Source organism: Lynx canadensis, chromosome D2 (genome assembly GCF_007474595.2).
Source record: "Lynx canadensis isolate LIC74 chromosome D2, mLynCan4.pri.v2, whole genome shotgun sequence".
In the NCBI taxonomy this organism is placed as follows: Eukaryota; Metazoa; Chordata; class Mammalia; order Carnivora; family Felidae; genus Lynx; species Lynx canadensis.
In genome coordinates, this window is record NC_044313.2 from 9,577,396 (window position 1) to 9,583,918 (window position 6,523).

Here is a 6,523-nt window from a genome sequence, read left to right on the forward strand (position 1 = left end):
TGTGCACAGTGGGAGGCTGTGAGTGCCCAAATCAGGACTGCCTGGCTCCCCGGGGTGGGGGGCTCTCTGTGCACCAGGGTCCAGGTTGCCGCAGGTGGGGTGCAGCCTGTAGACCAGACCTCTGGCTGAGGTGGCGTATGAACCAGAAGACAGGCAGGGGTTTCCACCAAGAAGCAGAGGGTGGGTCCTGCCCTTGAACGGAGTCCTGTATGGCCGGGGTGGGGTGGTCTCAGTGCTAAGTGAGGAGCCCTAGACTGGGTCAGACCCTGGCCACTGACTTGCTGTGGGGCCTCGGGGAAGCCTTCTTCTCTCTGGCTCATCTGCTCAACAAAGCTCAGACAAAACAACCGCTCAGCTCTATCCCGGCCCATCCTAGTATTCCCAGACTTCCGGGAGGGTGGGGGTGATGACAAACTGGGTGGCCTAGGGCTTGCCCCATTCACACATTTAAACAAAGTTTGAGCATCAGGTTTGTGCTGGGGGTTGGGGCTAAAGGGGGGGCAAAGTAGAGGATGAGAACCACCTGTGCACTTTCAAATCCTCCCCCAACCTGGAATGTTCTTTATTTAGCCATCTTCTCTAAATTTATTTTATCGATGAAATAACACATTGGTATGCCGGTTTATTTCTAATGCACATGAGCACATAAGATTAACTATATAACTGTTTCAAAACGTTGTCTGTGAGCTGCCCCCCCCACCCCCATCATCTTTTGTGCGCAGACGCTTTGCTTTGGGAGGTTTACCTCTGCCCTTACGACAGTACAGCGTGATGGACAAGTCAAGGGTCAAGCTCGGTGAGCTGCAGGAGTTCATGGCAGGGGCAGCCGACTACAGAAACACGTCTTTTTATCCTGATGCTCCCGCATCTTGACGTCTTGCTGACTGACCCCAGGAGGGACCGTCCCTCTCAGGGTTAGTCAGTTCCTGGGGATGGTAAAACTAACGTGTCTATGAGCGAGACTTTTCACTTGCAAACCAACCAACCCAGAGCCCATATCCCATCACTCCCTTTATTGGACTTTCACCCTTAGGACCACTGTCCCCCTATGCGAATCACCCCAGGGCCAGACATTAAACAACTACAGAGAGCCCCAGTGGCCCAGAGCCTACGGAAATGATCCAAACTAGCCGATCCTAAGCCTAGTTACCCCCCTCACCCGTTCCTTCCCTCGGAACCACAGTAAAGGCTCTTGTCCACATCCTACCCTTCCCTTGCTCCCCTGCCTCCTGACCAACTGGGATGCCTCACTCTGTGGTCTTACCCGGCATGGCGTGCCCTCTCGGAAACTGTGGGTAAGGAACGATGTCTTCAATGGGCACTTGTCTCCCGATCTGACGGCCTCATTATGCCTGAATAATTATAAAACTTACATTTGAAAACACTGACCCAGGCCTGAGGGTTCAGAGAGGGTTTCTTGGAGGATGTGACATCAATAATGAGCCTTAAAGGGGCCCCTAGGTGGCTCAGTTGGTTAAGCATCCGACTTCGGCTCAGGTCATGATCTTATGGTTTGTGAGTTCAAGCCCCGCATCAGGCTCTGTGCTGACAGCTTGGAGCCTGGAGCCTGCTTCAGATTCTCTCTCTCTCTCTCTCTCTCTCTCTCTCTCTCTGCCCCTCCCCTGCTCATGCTCTGTCTCTCTCTCTTTCTCAGAAATAAACATTAAAAATAATCATAATAATGAGCCTTAATGGGGCAGGGGTGGGTGTCCCCGGTAGAGGGGTCAGGAGCTACGGAAGGAATGACCACGCGCTCTGATTGCACTGTAGGGTGGGAATGGGGGAAGGGGCTTTGTTTAGTCCTACCCCTTTGATCTCCAGGTTGTGTTTCCCAGTTCTTGAAAAACCCAAAAGGCAGATACGTGAATTCTCTGTGTTCTGCCATTGCTGTTCTGGCCTCGGGGACCTCAGAAGCCCAGCCAGGTGCCACCAGCCTGGGGAGATGTCACGGGTCCACCCACTGCAGAGGGAAACGTGGAGGCGAGGCGGAGCAGAGCCACTCACGCCAGCCTCACAGGGCACACGGGGGGAGCCCCGCAGCCATTCCTATCTACTGAACGGCAGGGCTTTCATGGTCCATAGAAATAGCAGCAGAGCCAGTCCAGACTCAAGGCAGGGCCACCAATCGGTCTAATTACAGGATGGATGTGAGCACCCCTACCGGCCCGAGGGCACATCCTCTTTCCGGTACCTTCTCTCCACTCTTTTTTTTTTTTAATATATACATTTTTAATGTTTATTCACTTTTAAGGGAGACACAGAGAGAAACAGCATGAGTGGGGGAGGGACAGACAGAGAGGGAGACAGAATCCGAAGCAGGCTCCAGGCTCCGAGCTGTCAGCACAGAGCCTGATGTGGGGCTTGAACTCATGTACCGCGCGAGATCATGCCTCGAGCCGAAGTTGGACACGTAACCCACTGAGCCACCCAGGCGCCCCTCTCCACACTAGTTTCGACGGACGTCTTACAAAGGATGCTGTCAGCCTGAGGAACTTGCAGTCATTGGAGAGCTGAGATCCAATCCTGGCTGGCCCTTCTCCTGCCTGAGCTACTCAGTCAAATCCCCAGGTTTCTAACCCCTCTGAGCCTCTGTTTCCTTCCTGTAAAATGGAAATAAAAATAGTTCCCATTCACCAGATTGTTTCAGGGCTAGAGAGCACAAACCCCGAGGGAGCCCTGTGGGCCTCAGATGTACACAGCGTTCCTCCTGCCAGCCCTTCCCTGCCTGTGCACACACCTCCACCCTGCCTTCATCGGAACACCCGCCCCCGCCTAGTTCAACTTTTCAAGTGGAATGTCCTGGAAAGCAGAGAGGTTGGCTAAAAAACCTGAGCATCCTCCCAACGCCGACAATTAAGTGAAAGAAGCAGCTAGAGAGCCTGAGCCCCCACTCGGGCCCATCACCTCTGCCATCTGTGTCATGCTCCTGGCGTGGCCTTGGGCCCCTCAGATCTCACACCTAAGGGGCTGAGCGCCAAACCTGAGAGAAAAAGAACCTTCTCCCCGTCTGATGGCAGCCCCCATCCCAGTCATCAGTGACCACCTGCCTCGTTTCTATCCGCCCCCCCCACTCTGTCTTCATGGGTGATCTTAGTATCCCCGTCACACCGCCTTCAACTTGAGAGCCCTAAGGAAATGCTGACCCAGAAACAAAGCGAAAAGGATGTTCAGAGCTCGAGATTTCAACGGACTTGGCAAACCGAAATTCTGAGAGGCGCTGAGCATCTCCAAGGTGGTAATGCTGGCTGCCGGGGGAGCACTGGACGGCAGGTCAGGTGCTGGCTTCTCGTGGTTGTCCCACTCAGCACAGCAAAATAATTGAAGTCCCTAGCAGCCATCACCTGGGTGAACATGTGCAAGCACGTGTGCGTTATATCAAGTGAGCAAAGGACGCAAAGCAGCTGATCTCAACCCATAGGGGTTCCCAAGGCCAGGCCCTCTGCACGGTGGCCCTGTGGGTAGGTCTGGTGAAGCAGCCCAGCATGCAGGTGCCTGAGGCCAAGGTAGGGCCAGGCCTTTCCATGCTAGACCAGGCTGACAGGCAGAGTAGCCTAGCGGTAGATGTATGCCTCAAAAGGTATATACTGAATATGTGTGCGTGTTGGGTGTGTGTGTCGTGGGGGGGTATAGTAAAAAAAATTTTTTTTAATGTTTATTTTTAAGAGAGAGAGTGCGAGTGGGGGAAGGTCAGAGACAGGGAGACACAGAATCTGAAGCAAGCTCCAGGCTCCGAGCTATTAGCACAGAGCCCGATGTGGGGCTCGAACTCACGAACCGTGAGATCATGACCTGAGCCGAAGTCGGACACTCAACTGACTGAGCCACCCAGGCGCCTCCCGGGGGGTAAATTTTACTACAACCTCAGTGGAAGCCTATTTGGCAATGGGTTTCCCAAACTTTAAAAATGTGTATAACGTCCAAGAGGGAGAAAAACGGCTTGTGGTATCTGGGAGCTGGCCTGGCCTTGCTGTTCTCCTGTCGAACGCAAACAATTTTGCCGAAAATCAGTGTCAGACTAGCCGCGCTGTGATGGGTCAAGAGAAAACAAGCCCCACCCAGAATCAGTCTGAACAGACAGAACCTGAACATTATTCAAACCCCAAAAAGGACCAAATATCCTTCCATCCTGGCTAATGCGTATGAGCAACTACTGCTTCTTTACCAACTACAGCTTTGCCTTAGTCTAGCGAAGATATGAGATACCCAACCTGAGAACTGTCTCTGCCCCAAGAGCATCCAATACGCAGCAAAGCCCTGCTTCCTGCCGTCTTCCCCAGAAGCTGCTGGACCAAGTCCGAATCCTGTCCCACCTGCCTCCCAAGACGCCCTTCCGGCGGTGCCCTACAGCTCCCCCTGGTGGCTGTCCTCCCTCACTGCAACGAGCCGTAAAGCCCACTTGGACTTGGGTGGGAGTAGTGACGATGTTCACCCAGGTTATTCACTTTAAAAATTCAGCCTAAGGAAAACTCCTGCCCACAAACGTGTATGCATAAGGCAACTCAATGCAATGTGCGTGCATAATGACAGCAAAACAATGGACACAATATGAATGTCCAGTAGTGGGCGGCTGGCTGGTTAGACACATTTTGGGTACCACGGAATACATGCAGTCATTCGAAATGATGAGAAAGAGCTGTATTTATTGATATAAAAGTTTGCATAACACGATGGTTACATTATAGTATTACATGAAAAAAAAAGGTTTACAAAACGGCACGCAGGGGGCTGCAGAACTCCAAATAATCCCGCCTTTAAAAAGATAAGTTAATAAATATTTCATATACTGAGGAAACAAGGCATAGAAAAATAAATACAAAAACATCAACAGTGATCATTTCTTGGTTTAGGGATTATGGTGCTTGCTTGTTTGTTTGTTTCATTTTCTTACCTGCATTTCTGGACTTTTTAGCAATGGAAATGTTTTGCTTAGGTAATAAGAAAAATAGAAACTTTCAAGAGCAAGAGGCTGGGCTGTTTTGAGAACACTATGAGATCAGAATCTGGGGTGAGGGTGGGGGAGGGGTTTGGCCTGGACAAGTGAGACTGGGGGGGCCCGGGGGGGGCCCGGCTGAGCCGTGAGGAGGGGAGACTGGGAGACGGGACCAGGCAGAGGTGGCTGGGCGGTGGGAGGAGGCAGACCCCTGCCCTGTTAGGGGGGTTGACGGTGGGGCCAGAGGCTGGGACTCGTTTCTGGAGAGGCGGGCTGTCTTTCTTTCCTTGTGATGCCTGTCCTGTGAGGCGTCGGGTGGTCCCATGTGAGGGGAACAGCCCGTGGTCGCTGCGCCTGGGCAGGACGAGGGGCGCTTGAGCCGAGGGCCACCGGGGGCTCGCGGCTGCTTTCCAAGCTCACACAGCACACCACCCGTCCCACGGGCACACTCGGACCCCACAAAAATGCCCACCACAGCTGGGAGTGTGCCCTTTTTTGGACACAGGGTCTTCGTAGATGTAATCGGGAATCCTGAGAGATCATCCTGGGTTTGGGGTGGGCCCGAAATCCAATGAGTGGTGCCCTTACCAGAGAGAGGAGAGGGAGTTGAGACACAGAAAAGAAAGGCTCATGAAGACAGACGCTGAGACTAGAGTGACACAGCCACCACCCAAGGGACACGAGGGACTGCTTCGAGAGGCAAGGAACAGACTCCACCTCATAGCCCCGGAGGGGAAAAAACCCCACTGATGCTCAGATTTGGGACTTCTGGCCTCCAGAACGGCGAGAGAATACATTTCTACTGTTTTAAGCTGCTAATATGTGATGTGGTGGCAATTTTAGGAAACTAAGATACCTTCCCACCCTCTCACTGCCCAACCTATAAGCTGGGAGAAAGTCAGGAGCCGTTAAAGAATCTACAGCCGGTGCATCCGGCCGTCATCTCCCAACTGGCCTCACTACCTGTCTCCTGTGGGTAACCGCTCGCCTGGGGCTGGTCCTTTAGAGGGAACTGGGCCATGTTTCAGGGTTGATGGTCACACACTAAAAGAATGCATAGGAAGAGGGACAGCGTGCAACTTCCCCGAGCCAGTAAAGGAAAATAGACTTTCCCGCCAAAACTCAGAAAGCGTTTGTAAAAACCAAATCTAAGCTAATTCAATACACTCCCATAAGCATTTAAAAAATAGCAAACCAATACTTCTCCTTAGCTTCCAACCTACAAACAGCCACGATAACGAAGGAAATGTTATTTAAATCTACGGACGAAGAAGTGAGCCAGACAGAGAGGAGGAAAGGGCCAGATCTGATATGATTTCTAACAAAGGCGAGAAAAGACCCAACCCTTCCCAGAAAAGAAATCATAGCCACGCTTACTGCCAAGATCCAAAGAAAAAAATTTATTTACAATAGAGAATTTTATTTGAAACATGCATTTTTTTTTAACACAAATCAGCAAACGCAGATCAAGTTTACACTCCTTAAGGCAAGAGTCCCTGTGCAAGCTGTACAAGTTCATATTAAATCCAAAAGCCGCTCACCCTGGGAACTCATGTACAGAGGGCAAGGCCAAGGTCAGCGGTTTGTCTTTTA